Genomic DNA, 17,804 nt, shown 5'->3' on the forward strand with positions numbered 1-17,804 from the left:
TATTCATCAATGACTCTTCTAGGTGGGATGGGGAAAAACACTATCAAAAGATATTAGCACTCTAAAATATAGCTGGCATATCCATCCACTTTTATTTACATTCTTAAAAATTAACTCAGGATATTGGGAATCTTGGAAATTATGTTTAATTGTACTGATACATATTTATAATGAACAACTTTGTATGTATTTGTATACATCAAGATGTGCTGTGGTGAAAGTATCAGGACAGCAACAATTTAAAAAGAAAATTATATAAAAAAATAAGGCATCCTTCTTGACAGCTGAATTTTGGTTACAAGTGACCCTCTGTATCTGAGGTTCCATGTCTGCACATGAGAACTAACCTATCAGGATAAAAGATATCTTAGAATAGGACTGGAAATGTGGCTCAGGAGTTAAAATCCAAGTTTAGCTTCCAGCACGCACAGGGCACCCAGTTTCAAGGGACCGGGCACTCTGACGTCTGAAGGTATCTACCTACACTCATGTGCACATGCCTATGCACATACTACACATAATTTGAAAAACAGAATCTTTTAAATATGAAGAGTATTTAGTCTGTATTACTATATCCAGACTTGTCTTTTAAACCAATTCAGTGTGACCACACTTGATAACTTTACACTGCATGAGATGTTGTAAGTAAGTAAGCTAGGGATGACCTGAAGTTGTAGTATATGCAGGTCAGATGCAACTATACCCAGTAACTATGAAGAACTTGTGCCTCCATAAACTCCATGAGATCAAGACACACCCTGGGTAGATTTATACCTGTATCTCCAGCGTTCAGCCAGAAGCTGTCAGAGTGGCAATAAAGTAACTACAAAAAAGGCCTCTCAAGAGTGACTGAGACTAAATCCCAGACCTTCCCCATAGAGTGCAGTAAGTTAAAGAGCCTCCAGTACTGCAGCCACCTTTTATGAATCATAATTTATCCTTCTGAAAACCTGGGGCAAAAGAGATGTTCACAGAGCAGCAATGAGAAACAAGACTACACACACACACACACACACACACACACACACACACACACACACACACACACACACACGGCATTATAAACACTGCCAGGCAGGCACAGAGTGATAGCAAATAAACTATCAGAGAGCAGGGAAGGCAGGTCTTCAACTTCCACTGGATTAAAGGTATGTGCTACCATGCCCGGCCCAACTGGATTATTTTTAAACGGGCACAGAAGTTCTAAATACACATCACAACCCAATATATACTATACTGACATACATATATGCCATGGATTCATTTTAAAATGTAGACTGTTTAAGGCAGTAAAATTAAATTTTGTCCTTTATTCATATTTTTCTTTTAAAGGACAAAAAAAATTAACTACTGAAGCAAGTAACTAAGGTCAGAAAATACTACACAAGTAAGAACGCACCTCTTCTAATTTTAAAAAATCCTTTCAAATGTTTTCTTTACTGTTTAACCACCATGAATATCAAAACATCCCTTATAGCCCATTAATGGTAACAGAGTTCGGCATGGTGGCGCATTACTGTATCTCAGCAAGAGGGAAGCTGAGACAAGAGGTTCTCATGTCTGAAGCCTATGAAGGCTACATAGCAAGAACATGTATATTACACTCCCCCTAAAGTAAATCACATGATAAAAATTAAAATAAGAATGCCTGTAATCTTGCCAGTCAGAAAGTGAATAAGAAGATCTCAAGGTTAGCCTGGGCTATGAGCTAATTAGCTATGTTCTAAGCCAGCCTGGGCTACTGAGGTACTGTCTCAAAAAAAAAAAAAAAATCAAACACATACACACACACACACACACACACACACACACACACACACACACACTCACACACACACGACAAAAAAAGGGAGGGGGGTTCTGAATTCTCCCACAATGCAGTGTTAGGGATTGAACCTGGGACATACTAAGAAGGTTCTCTACTACTGAGCTACATCAGACTTCTTTAAAAAAAAATTTTCCCCCAAATCAAGGTCTCAGTAAATTGTTAAGGCTGGCCTTAAATTCACTATGTAGTCCAGGTCAAGTCTTGAACAATCTTCCAGACTCAAGTCTCCCAAGTAACTGGAATTACAGGTCTACACTACCAGACCTGGTTGGGGCCTTCTTTAGAACTTAATTAACTGGAGGATCCCCACCAAGTGCCTGCAACAGAACCAATTACTAACTTGCTGAAAAGAAAGAAATTTCACACGTTTTTGGGTTGATTTAATTTTTCACTATATCATACAAGCTAACTTAATATTATTCCATATTCAAGTAATTAACAATAAAGGCAATTTCACCTAAAGTCAGTAGCCAAAAGACCTGTCTTGAACCTCTACCTATCTATCTATCTAATAGTAAATAATACTTTGGTTTTTCAAGATAGTTTCTCTGTGTAGCCCTGGTTGTTCTCAAATTAAAGAGATCTATCTGCTTACCTCTCCCTCCCAAGTGCTGGGATTAAAGGCATGTGCCACCACTGCCCCAGAAGTAATAAATTTAACAAGATACCATTTATGGAAATGTTTCCCACAGGTTAAACTTCTAATTTCAATGATCTAGTGCCTTTCATTAGCTTAATTTCTACAATGAAACTGAGAGAAAGGAATTTTAGAAAGCTGAAAACTTGTGGCAGAAAGAGCTATTTTTAAAAGCCTCCAGGGGCTTCTTTTCGTGTGATAACTTCCAATTACCTTTCTTCACACTTGCTTTCTGTTCTCTCATGCTTCTCACCTTTCCATTGCCAATTATCAAAAATGTTTTAGGTATGTATTACCCAGAAAGATTATCAAGAAAAAAAATCTCATCATAAAAGTCAAAAAGTACAAAGCATTTTCTGAGATGGAATGGTATCAGATACAATGGCTGCTGACTATACATGACTGTTAAGTGAATGTGACTTCTGGGTAGTGATAAACTTAAGAGAGGTTTCCCCTGGAAACCTCTTCTTAAGTCACTAGCAAACTAGAGATAAGGAACTCCCCAACTCTACTCACGTAAAGCAGTTCTTAGCAGATCCCGTCTCCAATAGGACAAGAAAAATTAGAAACTGGAGTGACCTACTCATAATCTACTTAAGTCAATGGGCTTAAAAGCATGCATGTCTTTTAACAATATAACCATACTATCAAAATAGAAAGCTAGTGGGGCCTGGGAGCTGGCCTGGCAGGTAAATTGCTTGCTGAAGGAAGTCAGGGCAGGAATTCAAACAACGTAGGATCCTAGAGACAGGAGCTGATCCAGAAACCATGAAAGGGTGCTACTTACTGGCTTACTCCCAAGGCTTTGCTCAGCCTGCTTTCTTGTAGAACCCAGGACCACCAACTCAGGGACAGCACCACCCACCAAGGGCTGGGCTTTCCCCCCATCAATCACTAATTAAGAAAATGTGCTGCAGGAATGCTTGCAGCATGATCTTATGGAGCCATTTTCTCAATTAAGGTTCCCCCCCTTTTTTCAGATGACTCTAGCTTATGTCAAGTTGACATAAAACTAGCCAGGACAGAGTGTTTTGCCTGCATAAATGTCTGTATACATCACTTTCATGTCTGGTGCCCACAGAAGCCAGAGGTGCTAAAAATTAAACCCACGTCCTAAAAGCAGCTAGTGTTCTTAACCACCAAGTCATCCCTGACAACTCACCGAGTTAAGTCCTCTGGCTTGATTAGAAGCATCTTCACCCACTGAGTCATCTTAGCAGCTGGTTTTCCCCCCTTTATATTATTTTTGACTAGGCATCTTCCCTAAGAGTAAATGGAGAGTACTCAAAACCATGCTTACAAAGAGCTGACTAGCTTGAGATTTTTTTCATGTCACTATGTAATATCCAGAAGCCATAAAAGCACACCACTCACATACATGCCCATCTAGGGATTTCATTCCAAAATGTTTCCCCTTACTTAATAATGGAAATCCTATATTACTATTGCACAGGCTCAAAAACCATGGAGTAATCTTTGGTTTATGTCTCTATCTTACATACTAATCCAGACACCCACCACCTCACTCGCATCCATCTTGACCACACTTTAGTACAGAAACTTCTACCATCTCTAGAGGTTGGGCACAAGGTTTGACAGCACAAATGACTGGGGATGAAAAGAGCTCAGCTGCTAAGATAACTAGCCACTCTTCCAGAGGAGCCAGCATCCACATGGTAGCTCAGAACATCTGTAATGCCAGTCCCAGCGAATCTTTGCCCTGTTCTGGCAAAGACCACTGTATGCATGTCCTTAACATGGAGGGAGGCCCTCAAGTCTTCTATCTTTGATTTGAAAGCCTTCAAAAACCACCTTTAAAAGTCCCATTGATGGCTGTGTTGTGGTGACATACATCTTTAGTCCCAGCACAGGCAGATCTCGGTGAGTTCAAAGCCAGTCTGGTCTAAAGATCAAGTTCCAGAACAGCCAAGGTTATACAGCAGAAACCCTGTTCCACTGATCAAAGTTCCACTGATGACATAATAAAAATAGAAACTGGGGCTGGAGAAACAGTTTGGTAGGTACAGGAACCTAAAAAGTGAGTATGGTGACACATGCTTGTAATCCTAGTAATGGGGAATGGACACAGGCAAATCCCTAGGGAATCACTGGTCAGCAGGGCTAGACTACTTGGCCAGTTCTAGACACTTAAAAATAAATAAATAAATAAATAAAAATAAAAAATAAAAAAACATAGACAAAAACAAAAACAAATAAAACAATGTATGTTGCCTGAGGAGCAGAGATTGCCCTCTAGCCTTCATATGAACACAGACCTACATTCACATGCACTACCAACAATACCACCCCCCCCCACACACACACACAATTAAAATGGGTGTGTGCACATATACATACAAAACATCTTGTGATGTAAAGTATATGAAGCTACCATGGCATTCAAAATATTATTTGAAAGCAACAAAAGACAGATGGATGTACAAAAGAATAAATTCCCCCAACATAGATTATAGTTTTGTTTTGTTTTTTAAAGTTCCATCACAACTTCATAGCTTTCATCCTCCACACTCAGAGCCATTACTTTTTACTTCCTCTGACTCAATTCCTCAACTTACACTACACTTCTCACCGCTTTACCATAACTGTCTTGCCAGGTTCTAGGGTCTTACAAGTCATGAATCTGATGGACAGTGAGCCTCTCACCTGTTCTTTCTTTGCAGTGTGTGACGCAGTGACCAGGTCCTCCATTCACTTCTGTACTGTTGCAATGCTGAGGCCTGGCCCTGCTGTTGGTTCCTATTAGTTTCTACTGTACACTCCTTGCATACTGGGGCTTCCCAGCTATTTCTGCTAGCTCTCCATAGGATGGTGGTCTAACTGCTACCTACTAGTCTCGGTGTTTTTCAAATCTTGACCTTTCCAGCTGGAATCCTATACGTACCTGTAACTGCCACTGAATACCTTCATCTAGCTCTCGAGTCAGCCTTCAATTCTCAAGTTCTTGGTCAACTGACCCAAAACTCCCAACAGTAACTGAACTCCTCTACTGTTCATTTAGGTCAGTGCCACCTACCCAATAAATGACACCAATGAGCCCTTGGAATCCATACAGAACATTAGAATCCCCTCCCCCCTTGACAAATTTATTAGAGTTCTTTAATTCCACTCATTCTTTGAACTGGCCCAATTAATTATTTCAGAAAAAGAAAATCTTACCTTCTCTCCCAAGATAAAACTCATCTTTGTACTATCTCAAAACATCACTAGAATCCTTTTATATATGATCAAGAAAAAACTTTAAAAGTAGACTGAAAATTCTGGCTATTTCAACTATCAAGTCTACAATGTTTTTAGAATCTTAGTAAGTGATTTTTTTAAGAGCACAAGTAAGTATGGCTATCCCAAATTTCTGGTTTTTAAAATTTTCCAATGGGAGAAGTCAAGCACATTGAAAATTAGGGAAAGTAACCCTATTAGCAAGTAAAAATTTCCATCAAAGCCAGTGGTGTCACCCACCTTTCATAACGGTGTTCAGGAGGCAGAGGCAGGCAAATCTGAGTTCAAAGCCAGCCTGGTCTACAGAAAGTTCCAGGATGACCAGGGCTACACAGAAAAACCCCACTTAAAAAAGCTTCACTATGAATCAAAAAGAAGATGGTCTTGTAATTGTAAACCCCAGCATGGCTACATTCTGAAAGCCTCCCCCAGCACAATGAAGCCCACCTTAATTCTATCACAAGGTGCCCTCAAAGCACTAATTAGAAGTTGTCATCTGACGAAGTGGAAATGAAAATAGCACACTGACAGCAACAGGCCTATAATCCCAGCACTCAGGATGCTGAGGTAGTAAGGAGCTCCCAGATTCAAAGTCTACTTGAGGTTAATTAATAGGAAGACCCTGTCTAAAATAATATTGGGGAGGGGGGTGATGAGAGTAAAAAGGTTGAACAAGCAGCTAAGAAATTCCTCAAAGGATGACTGGGGAGGAAGAATAAATACCCTGGGACTAAAGAAGAGTATCTGCCTATTAGATAAAGAAAGTAGGCTTCCTTCACTTGGAGCATGATTAAGCACACACAGCTCCAACTGTGGGAAGCATACGTCTACATCATAGTCTGTCCAGGCATTCCAAAGTACGGAGTTGGTACGACTAGAAGATCACCCAACTCAAACATGAACTTGGAGGTACTGCTCAGGAACGGCAATAGGAAAGCCAGCTGCTAGACTGAAATCATATTTTAACTTCCCTAGTGAGCTCAGGGAGTCAACCACAACAGCACATCCCAAATGCTTCAGAAGTTCTAATTAGTCATATAAACTGGCCAGGAAATTAAGCTTAAATGTCACACAAAGGGATCTCTACCCTGCTAATATTTTCTAGCTAATTATTCTCACTGCTAGTCTACAACCACTCTGTTAAAAATTTGATAATGAATCATCACTAACTCACTGGGAATGCTTTTGTATTTAGGACTATGATTAATAACCACAATTCATAGAAATTATTCTCTTTTATAAGGAATAAAAATCCTCCTGGAAATATGTCCCATACAACAAACATCAAATGTTAGTCTCTGTCTGAACTTAAACTACTAGCCAAGTACAAAACTTACAAAAAATTTATTTACTTAAAAAGAAAGAAAAGGGAGAAGAATTGAAGGTACAGCTTAATGACCAGAGTGCTTGCTTAGCATGTGCAAGATAATAGATTCAAGGCCAAGCATACTAAAAATTAAATTAGCTATTTTGGTAATTATCATCTCTATTTTCCTTTATAACCTGTTTTCAGAATATGTTCAGTGCTGAAGGTTTTACACTATGAAATCATGTTAAGCTCTGACTTTACATATGGTCAGTCTAAGGCTTTCACAGACAGTAAGCAGTGTGTGTGTGTGTGTGTGTGAGTGTGTGTGTGTGTGTGTGTGTGTGAGTGTGTGTGTGTGTGTGTGTGTGTGTGCGCGCGCACGTGCACGCAGACACTATAGCTGCATGCACTTGATCTCCACACCCTAGAGGCAGAAACAGGCCAACCTGGACTACATAGTGAGTTCCAGGTCAGTCCTATTTCAAAAACAGACAGACAGACATGTTTGTTGGTAGATATATAGAAACAAATCTAGAATTCTTGTTTGTTTCTTTTGGTTTTCCAAAACAAGCTTTCTCTATGTATTTACTCTTGGCTGTCCTGAAACTCCCTCTGAAGACCCAGGCTAGCCTCAAACTCACAGAGAGATCCTCCTGCCTCTGAATCCTGAGTGCTGGGATTAAAGGCAAGCACTAGGATTCTTTTTATTTGGGAAAACTCTATTTTGACATAAATAGAAAAGATATATATGTATGTATATATAATGTAAATATCATTACTTTGATTTTTAAAAAAAAATTGTAAAATTCCAATCTTTCAATCTGAGTCAAAAGTTATTTTAGCCATTACAATGATTTTTTTCTTTCTTTCTTTCTTTCTTTTTTTAAAGATTTATTTATTTATTACATATAAGTACACTGTAGCTGTCTTCAGACACACCAGAAGAGGACATCGGATCTCTTTACAGATGGTTGTGAGCCACCATGTGGTTGCTGGGAATGAACTCAGGACCTCTGGAAGAGTAGTCGGGTGTTCTTAACCGCTGAGCCATCTCTCTCCAGCCCCCACAATGATTTTTTTTTTAAACAGAAAAATACTTAGTTCCAAGTAACTCAATGTCCACAACTCAGCACAGCGAACACAATGCTGTCACACAGAGTATCAGATGACAGAAACAATGCCAATAAAATATCTCACCTTCACATCAGACTATATCTAGAGAGAGAGAAAAAAAGCATTAAAACATTCAAGCAAATGTTCCAAATTCCCTCAAAGGCAAAGAAAGAAACAGCGTTAAGAAACCAAAGCAGAAACACTTGATTTGTGTGTCGCACCCCCCACCCTGCCACCTCAAAACCCACAAACACAGCGTTCACGGCAGCTGTGGCTACAGTTTGTAAGGAGCCTTTCACGGCTCCACAACAGCTAATCACTACAGGGGCTCATCAGTTCTTAGGCCACATCCACAACTGCTGTCTTATAAAACAACCAAGTTCAATAGCAAAGACTTTAAAATGACATGTATACAACAGTTTTAGGTGAAACTGACACTAAACCACTTCAGTGTAACCAGGAGGACCAACTAGGTACGGTGGGGAGTAAATCTGTGGCTAGGATGAGCTACATTAAAGACCCCCCCACCCCCCAGCTGAAAATAACACAAAGTAATTAATGGTACCTAAAGTACCAAACTATGAGAATACTGGATTATTCTTGACAGCAATGCCTTTGATGTATATGTTGTTAGAAGCAGCTTCTAGCTACTTAGCATGCCATAACCAATAGGGGTGAGCAGAATGTTTCTCATGATTAGCTTATGTTCTTTCCACAAACGGCCTCCCAAACACATACTGAAAATGCAAATTACCAAAAAATTACCAGAGAGACTGGAAAGGTGGCTCAGAGGTTAGGGGCACATACTGCTCTTGTAGAGGACCCAAATTCAGTTCCCAGCACCCAAGTCAGGCAGTTTAAAACTGCTCATAACTCCAGGTTCAGGGACTCTAACACCCTCTTCTGGACTCCTCAGACATCTACACACATACACACGTACACACATGGACCCACATACGCACAACTTCTAAGAGTCAATAAAGAAAAGAATTTCCAAGTTGGAAAGAAACATCCCACTGACATTTAGCATATTATCCCTGAGAGTTGAGACTTACATGTGTGTAGAGAAACTACATACTTCACAGCTACTTGGTTTATATATCTGATGTCTTTTAAAAACTAAAAATAAAACTTTAGGATGGAAATGACAGTCACATAAATTTATAATCCCTCAAAAGAAGAAGCAGCAACTAGACTAGCCAAATCAAAATCCACAGATACAATCACAAAAAACCTAGGTTATCAAGTATCCCTATAACCTCCAAAAAGTTAACAGGGGAACAAAACACCAAGAGCCACAGACTACAGGATGAACTAACTTGGAATGGCAGTAGGCGGAGTCAGAATAGTTAAGACAGTGACAGTCTAACTGCAGGACCAGGCAGCCCTTAATAAGGCAGCTGCAGTAAACAAGGAGTAAGACACCTGGAAGAATAAAATCAGGTCGTCAATGAACAAGAAAGAAAGAGAACAGAAGGAAGTAAGAGACATCAAGACAGGAGCCAGTGGATAAATCTTCCCAGAGAAAGGGGTAGGGGATGCAGGGGAACGTGAGGAGACGGGCCAGCAGCAGAGATGGAGCTTACACATAGTGGAAGGGATGCATGCAGGCTAGCTGCTGGACAACAAACTCATTTTGAAGAGCAGACAGCGGGAGTTTAAAAGCAAAGAGGAGACAAGGGAAATTAACATTTTCGACAGTAAAGGAATATCAAAGGAAAGCTCATGTACAAGCAAGTGGTAGAGTTTGCTGGAGTCAGTCAAGGATATAAAGACATTGTAGTCAATAAAAGCAACCAACGCACGCACGCACACATGCACACATCCCTGGATCTTGACACCTAATAAATAGGGACTATGAAGGAGACCATGCTGAAAGGGGAGGGCAACAGCTGCTGCAGCTGAGCAAAAAGATGGTCATGAGCAATTCCATAGTCAGTCTCATGTTGCAGGCTTTTTGTAGTAGGCTTGGTCCTGGAAAGAACTTGCTTTTTCTCCATTTCCCAAGAGGGAAAATTTAAGTTGCAAAGCAAGTCAGTTACTCTTACCTAAGGCCATCCTGAACTATACATAATAATTACAAGACCTGAAATTGGTCCGTAGGCAGAAAATAAACTGTTTGGGGGTGAGGGGAGGGGAATGAACCTGAAAACACAAAGTAGAAAAAGCATTATCTAATGAAACTGCATGTCTAGAGTGCCTAACATTGTCATCTTGAACTTTTTTTAAATAGAAAGTTTAAAGATAAACTCTGTTATTTCAGCACTCGTTGATTATAAACACTATGTGATCAAATATAACTTGAAATGCATTTCTAGAAAGGTTTACTTTCATAGCAATCTAATAGAAGAGTACTACTGTAATTTCTTAAGTATTCTAAGCACATTTACTGAAACCCAGAACTGCCTTGTCCCTACAAGCATCATGAAAGCACTCAAACGGAAAGACAAACACAAGGCCAGTCACAGTACAGGGCAACCAAACAGGCAGGCCCAACAGGCAGAAGCAGAGTAGTGGGTGAGGCCAAAGTACTCTGACCTTCAACTCTCCACGAGACAGATAGATGTCATCTGTGAGCAAGGGCTGTACTGAGGACTCTGTCAACTCCTAATCTTCTTCTTACTACTATTTTACTGCACTGTTTGGATGTGTTGCCTACAAGTATGTCAGTGTATCACTTGTATCTGGTGCAAATGAAGGTCAGAAGAGGACACCGACCTCTGAAACCGAATGTATAGATGTTTGTGAGCTACCTATGGGTGCTGGGAATCAAACCTAGGTCCAAAGCAAGAACAAGTGTTCTCAACAACTGAGCCATCTAGCCTGCCCACCTCCCATCTTTTTAATATTGATGGTTATCCATTGAAATTTTTAATATAAAATGTTCACATTTGCATTTATTAAAAATTTAAAAATATACTCACAAATATTAACAAGCTATTTCTTGTTATGAAAGTACAATGGCTCACTTTATAAGATATATTGCTATTAGATTTTAATTTTTTGTAAAATGTTTCCAATTAGCAAAAAATAAAGCACATGCTAATGTAACATTAGTCCTTAAGAAGTATGTAACCTGTAGAATGCCTGCCTCAAAGGCACAAGGCCAGGGGTCTAAAAGAAAAGGAAAGGTTCAGCTACACAAAGGAACTATGGAAAGAGTCAAGACACAACTAACAGATAAATCTAGGTTTAAATTTGGCCCACACCTTTAGTCCCAGGACTCAGAAGGCAGATGCAGGTGGATCTCTGGACTCGAGCCAACATGGTCTACAGAGTGAGTGCTTATGTAATTTAACAATTACCTAGTTTACCAACCAACAATTCGCAGGAGTTACAACTAAGAAACCACTGGTTTAAATAAATGACATGTCGCTAGATTTTGAGTGCAAAATGTACACTGAATGTAAGAGAGAAGGCCAACTTAAAGGATGGGTGCCAATATTTGTGAAATAACTCTTACAAGGGACAAGTACCCATGTTTGATTATTCAAAACCAAAAACTACACCAGTGAGACAGCAATTCATTTAATCAAATAATGGCATTCATTATTAGACTGTAAGTGATTTACCAAAGCCTATCACCACTATTTTTGAATGCCAGAATGAATTCAATTCATTTGACATCTGCATAAGCAGAGATGACAGACACAAAAGATTTAATAACTACATAGTTGAGAGTAGTGTCTTAGCTATACACCAGAATAACGGGTGCATGTTCATCAAGTTTATATAAGCCAGTCAGCTTTTCAGCATAAAATATAAAGTTGTGTAGTCTTTCTTTTTCACCATCTGCCCTTCCATCTTCTTCTAGGGCCAGCCAGGTGCAAACTAAGATCGTAGAGAGGAGAGGAATGAGTGGGAGGAGTTACGTTCTCCGTGGATAAGAAGGTCTGCAGTAAGTGGCCACACTCCTAAGAGGCCACTTCAGCCCATCAGAAATAGAAAATGCATCCTAAGTAGTATCAAGACTAAAAGACCTCAGTTAGGAGCTGAAGGGGCTTGCAACCCCATAAGAACAACAATACCAACCAACCAGAGCTCCCAGGGACCAAACCACTACCCAAAGACTTCACATGGACAGACCCATGGCTCCAACTGCATATGAAGCAGAGGATGGCCTTGTTGGGCACCAATGGGAGAAGAAGTCTTGGTTCTGTCAAAGCTGGACCCCCACCCTCCACTGTAAAGGAATGTCAGGGCTGGGAGGCAGGAAGGGTTGGGTGGATGGGTGGGAGAACACCTTCATAGAAGAAGGGGGTAGGGGGAATGGGATAGGGAGTTTATGGACAGGAAACAGGGAAAGGTAATAACATTTGAAATGTAAATTAAAAAAAAAAAAGGACCTCAGTTGGATGTGGGATTCATGACTAAACCCGCAGCTGGAAAAACTAAGGCAGGAGGCTAAGTCAGAGACCAGACTGTGCCGCAGTAGCAATTCACAGCCAGCCAAATCAACATTGTAAATTGCTGTCTCCAAGTACAAAAACAAGATATGGCAGTACAGGACTGTAATCCTAGCAAGAGGGAGGCTGAGGTAGATGGACTGCAGTGAATTTGAGACAGCCTGGGATAAATAATCAATTCAAGGCCAACTTGGACTACACAGCCAGACCTTGTTTCAAAAGAAAAAATAAAAATTAAATGAAAAATAAAAACAGGATGACAGCAAAAGGAGGAAGACCAGACAGCTGCACAGCAGTGTGGACAGTGGGACTCCACTTGGCCTGAAGAACTTTCTTGCATCTTGGCCCTCACAAATAAAGGACCTGGCACAGTAACGGATCACTAAGTGGAATGAATTTAAGTTTAAAAAAAAGTGAAAGCACAAACATATACCTCAAAAGACATAGACACAGACACACACACACACCCCCAAAGAGAAGGATCTCAGTCATCGAACCTCTCAACTATTTAATCTACCCGTGGCTGATAAAAAGAATGAGGATTTTAGAACATGAAATTAGTAAGATCTTTTCCAGTTCTAAAGTTCCCTGAATCTAATGGGGTCTATATATACAATGCAATGTATACAACTCAGGATGCAGTTACCATCATGAGACATATTACTGAATACTGAGACTAGAACAGTGATGAGAATACAGAACTGAGGTAAGGAGGTGAGTTAAAAAAACAAACAAACAAACAAACAAACAAACCCCATTGTCAGGACAACCACGATTTATCACCTTCCAACAAATTTTCTAAGAAACACCCACCCTCCTCCTTTAAAGCAATCCAGTCTAACAAACAAAAAAAGCCTCCTGCAAAAGGCTGTATCTATGGGACATAGTCTAATGATGTTCAGTTTTCTATTTTTAACACTCAGGGTTTGTTATTTGATAAGTTTTACATTGCATTTCAAGCAGTATAGTGCAGAAGTGCAGAATGGTGAATATAATCCAAGCGTAAGTTTATATATGTATCATTTAAGTAGAAAATCAACTCTGCAGAATTCTGGCTTTATCACTTAGAACAAGTGCCACCTAGTGGCAAGTGTTACATATTATTAAATCCTTTTCAGGAACAGGCATTCCTAATCTGGGAGATGTTATTAGACACATATAAAATAGCTCTGGTTTTTGGGAGGTCACAAGAAGATTAGACAAGACAATCAACACAAACAAATCGACACCTGCAGAACGATGTTAACTGTCACAGAAAGAGATAAGCATGTGAGTACTTTGATATTAAATAACTTAAATGTTTTTATATAGGTTCTCTTGACTTTATTCACTTTATTCCTACTCTTTCATTTCTGACTATGTCAACATTCAGGTTTCAAAAACTTAGGCTTCTTTTTCTCCCTTCCTTTCCATATCCCCCTCTCATTGTCTGAAAATTCCACATTACAAAAAGGGGGAAATTAAACTATTTCTTAAATACCTACTTCCAAAACTGAGCAAGACATTTTATATCCCTTACAGTATAATACTCATACCAACACAACAAAGACTTAACATGTTCATTACCATAGACCTACTTTAGTGACAGACAGCACACTGATTCCAATTACTACACTGCCTTAGAAAAGGGTGTTGCCCTCCATTCCTAGGCCTACCCCTATACCTTTGTTCTACTGTAATCGAGTCTGAAGCTAGCATGTCTGTGACTTTACAAGGCCCTAGAACACTGGCTTTATACCGTAATACAGTCTGTTTCTATTACACTCTCTAACACACTCAGAAAGTAATACTTTCATAGGAGACTTAGCAATTTAGACTATCATCTAATTAACAATGCAAATTAGTTCTAGTGCCAACAAAACATACTATAGGAATACAGCAATCTCATTGGTGATTTTTCTAAGTTAATGTATTCTATCTCACATACATCAGATGCAGACAGCACTTTCAGTTCATGTCTTTGAAACTTACAATGCATAAGAAATGGTTGTCTTTTCATTTTATATATAAACTTAATCTAGTTTAACTATACCTAATAATGCCTGAGAGCTCACCAAATCTGACTGAACAGATGCTGTGTATACCTCTGTGCATTTTGTCAACCCAACAAATTTACACAAATATTTACACAGATAGACAATTACTGCCACTTATACTCCCCCCATCCCCATAAATCTGTTACGTATGCTTGAAAAATACATTTTTCAGACCATTAGACTATCATTTCATTCACCAAAGTAGCAGCAAGCCTAATGAGGCATAAGCAACATCATGCCAGACTCTAAGAGGCGTTCAGAACTGCCAATAGTGTCTGAAACATAGTAGCAGCTGGGCAGTCAATGTTCCTTTATTATTGTGGTTGTCGAAGCAGATCCATGAGCAGCAAGAAGTAAACTCCAAAGTTGGGGATGACTCAATGACAACACCCCTGGTGAAGCAGTAATTTACTAAATAGGCCTGGTCAAATGTCAAAGCCGTACCTCAAGGGTTGCAGCCCTATGTACTAAACACACACTGCTGCCTTCCTAAAACATGACCCACAAGAATATTGTGAGCCATGTGCATGAAGGGTTAGCAAGGAAACTGACTTACTAAAAGAGCTCCAGAGTTTATTATTCACAAATCACTCACACCTTGTTTTATTAGACACCTCTATTTCACAGGTAAAACAATCACAATGTGCCCGGCAGATAAATACAATGAAAACATAATCCCCTGTTTTACAATTAATGAAGAAATTGCTAGTGAGCAATCTTTCCTAAAAATGAATTTCCCTATAGAGCATTAATTTGAGTCTGTGGCATGGGTAAAAAACAAAGCAGTACACAGTGCCTGAAGGTTTCATGTACATTTTTATGCATCTAAGAAGTGAAATGGAATTAGCTAGGTAACATATCTAATTAGTGCTAATGCCAGCACTGAAGAAGATCGTGAGTTCAAGACAACTTGGGCTATGGACATGGGTGTGTCTTCCTAAGTGTAAATATGTGAGGAGGTCAAAGAACAACTTCTGGTGCCATTTTTTAGGCACTATCTATCTTTAAAAGACAGTTGGTGTGTGTGTGTGTGTGTGTGTGTGTGTGTGTGTCTGTCTGTCTGTCCCCCTCCTCTCTCCCTCTCCTGAAACCTTTCACCAAGGTAACTAGGATAATTGCCCAATAGAGCTCCAAGGATCTACTGTCTCAATCTCCCCAAAGTTGAGATGCCAGTATTTGAGACTCATTCACATCCTAAGAACTAAAAATCTAAGCTATCTTCCATCTCATCTTTGAATAAATAATAACCTCTGAAGAGCTACTTAATAACCAACCACATATAAAAATCACAATGTGAAATGTACACTTGTAATTATTGGACAAACAACTCACGGCAGTGTTTTTTATTGTCTAAAAGGTTTTTCTATGTACCTCACTATATTTTCTAATACTATGTGCCAGCCTGAGGCTGAAAACACCAATTCCTTTGGCTATATCAACAACAGTTTCCTAACAGAATTATAAACTAGAAACGCATGAGTGTCTTTTTTTTTAAGACTTATTTATTTATTTATTTGATGTGAGTACACTGTCATTCTCTTCAACCATACCAGAAGAAGGCATCTGATCCTGTTACAGATGGTTGTGAGCCACCAAGTGGTTGCTAGGGATTGAACTTGGGACCTACTGAAAGAGCAGTCAGTCCTCTTAACTGCTGAGCCATCACTCCAGCCCCATGAGTATCTTATTAGAAGAATAATTTATATATACTAAATTCAGGCTATATAGCCATGTCACATTCATGTTTCACAGTAATGTAAATCTACTTAAAAATTTTTTTTCTGACGCCCTATCAAGTACTGGGCACACTTGTGAGTATAATATATAAATGATTAAAAGGAAATGGTTTGAATATAATAATTACACTACGGATCTAGTAACATATTTCCTAGAGAATTATACCAGGGGCTGAAGAGATGGCTCATTGATTGGGATGCTGCCTGCTCTTCCTAGAGGACCCAGATTCAAATCCTAGCATCCACATGGCAGCTCATAACTGTCTGTAGCTCCCAGATCTGACATCCACACACACACATACAGGCAAAACCCTGATACACACACGAAGCAAAAGTAAAACTTAAAAAGCACAAAAACAAAACAATACAAAAATAAAATAAAATAGAATTACATGGAACTTAGCCTGATATATCTGATTCAGGGAGGCATTAAACTGCTGGGCCTATGTTGGGACTCCAAATTCTTAACTATGAGCATTGAGATGAAGAAAGGACAATTTGTTGAAGGCATCATGAAATAGCTATGGAAGCCTACTATGAAACACTAGCAAAGATTTTTCTAAAACAGTATGAGCCTTGAATCCACTCAACACTTTAACCTATTATTTCATTTGACCGTCACAACCCTTTAACTTGGGAATAATTATCTTGCAACTGTTGGGAGAAGAAAGGATAGGCCAGTCTGATAATATTACAGAGACTTAAGTGGAAAGAAAAATAGAATTGGAACCCAGCACAGAGCAAATAGAACTTCAAAGCCCTCTAGCCTGCTGCTTCTCCTAGTGAAGGCTGTAGGGGGAGCCATTGAAAGCTTTTAAAAACTAGAGTGATTGATTCACTGCTCAGAAACACTGCTGTTGCCATGGGGATGCTACAGAATCTAGAGGTGAATCTAGAAAGGAAAAGGGGCCTGTGGTAAAATAGGTGAGAAGTGATGTCAGCATGCACTGTTTCATTAAGGATGAAGACAGATTAAAGAGGTTCTTCAGAAGGTAAAACTATCAGTTCTTAGTAATTAGAAAACAGTAAAGGTTCAGCTATGTGCACACATGCAATCCTAGCACTGAGAGGCTTAGGCAGGTGTATCTTAAGTACCAGGGCAGCCTAGGCTGCATGGTGTTACCTGTCTAAAAGGTTCAGAAGTTAAGGGTTAGTGAGAGAGAAGCCCAAAACTTTGACTGGGGAAACTAGATGACACATCGTGATTATCAACTTTCAAAGAAGAAGAAATGAGTTTCATCGGTTAGTATCTACAAAATGTTGAATTAAAAAAAAAAAAGAGCCAAGTTTAACATTATGTCCTAGTGATCAGAAAATATTCTTCAAAACATCAAAAACTGTAAGGCAGATATAAAAATTTCCAGACTAAGAGTACAAAAAATACTTTGTACTATCTAAAAAGTATTACCTTTTTAAAATTAAAATAAATAAAAAATAAAAGTGTTACTACATACAGAAACCAATAAAGGGCATTCCATAATTTTACAATGTGTCAGTTTGAT

At 39.2% G+C, this 17,804-nt stretch overlaps 1 protein-coding gene across 11 annotated transcripts in view; it reads right to left on the reverse strand.

Moving 5' to 3' along the window:
* The window catches only part of Rbpj (recombination signal binding protein for immunoglobulin kappa J region), a 184,696-nt gene that overhangs the window by 42,741 nt on the left and 124,151 nt on the right, over window positions 1-17,804 (reverse strand). The window contains exon 1 of one of the 11 annotated variants that reach the window (XM_087584287.1): window positions 3,628-3,728. The gene's annotated coding sequence lies outside the window, so the exon portion shown is untranslated. 11 annotated transcript variants of the gene reach the window in all.

The sequence above is a fragment of the Rattus norvegicus genome, chromosome 14 (genome assembly GCF_021556685.1).
Source record: "Rattus norvegicus strain SHRSP/BbbUtx chromosome 14, alternate assembly SHRSP_T2T, whole genome shotgun sequence".
Taxonomy (NCBI): Eukaryota; Metazoa; Chordata; class Mammalia; order Rodentia; family Muridae; genus Rattus; species Rattus norvegicus.